Below are 1,064 nucleotides of genomic sequence, written 5' to 3'. Positions count from 1 at the left end.
ACCGGAGCTTAAAAGGCCCCTTCTCTCTCATGTAATAATTTTAAATAGCATACATTTGAATGACCTGAGAAAATAATCCTGGTCCCCTTTATTCGGGCTGCATCATTAATCTGAATGTACATTCTGTTTCTAATAACTCTCCATTCCCCTTTAGTTAGATGGAGCCTGCAAGAATTCTATACCTCTTGACTTCTGTTGCCTGTGCACAAATCACATCATCCTGAGATTATATGTAAGAAAAAAGGAAGACTCTCAGGGAGAGGGCAAGCACAGAGAAAAAACAGTCTTCAGGTGGAATTTGTATGAATGAGGGTGACCAGCTTGCCCATAAATCTTACATTTCACAATCCTAGAAAACTGTCACCCAGGCAGCATGTGAAGAAGGTAGCTGCTTGTGCCCAACCAGAGAAGCAGTTTCCTGCAGAATGATTTTGTTTCATGCTTTGAATGATTACTTGATGTGTATGATTTTTAATTCAGTGCCACTTAAAAAAAATAATAAGCTTTAGTTTTTTGAGCAGTTTTAGGTTTGGAACAAAATTGAGCAAAAAGTACAGACACCTACACAACTTCCCCACTATCAACTCCCTCACCAGAGTGATGTAGTTGTTACTACTGATGAGTCACATTGACATATCATTATTTCAAAGTCCATGGTTTAGTTTAGGTTCTATTGCTGAGCATATTACAGATTTCCTGCACCTCCCCGTTTTGCCCCCCTCCACCCAACTGCCATCCTACTCCAGGCCTTCATGTATCTTTTGTCTGTGTCCATGGGCTATGGATATATGCTTATAAATTTTTTAGTTAATCTCTTCTAGCCCTCCTTCCCTTCACTCTGAGATTTGTAAGTCTGTTTCATGCTTCAGTGACTGTGGTCCTATCATGTCCATCAGTTTATTTTGTTCATAAGATTCCACATATAAGTGAGATCATGTGATATTTGTCTTTCTCTGACTGGCTTATTTTGCTTAGCATAATATTCTCCAGCTCCATCCATGCTATCACAAAGGGTAAGAGATCCTTCTTTCTTTTTTTACAGCTGTATAGTATTCCATTGTGCA

Source organism: Myotis myotis, unplaced genomic scaffold, assembly GCF_014108235.1.
Source record: "Myotis myotis isolate mMyoMyo1 unplaced genomic scaffold, mMyoMyo1.p scaffold_m19_p_6, whole genome shotgun sequence".
In the NCBI taxonomy this organism is placed as follows: domain Eukaryota; kingdom Metazoa; phylum Chordata; class Mammalia; order Chiroptera; family Vespertilionidae; genus Myotis; species Myotis myotis.
Note: the sequence above shows the minus strand (reverse complement) of the source record.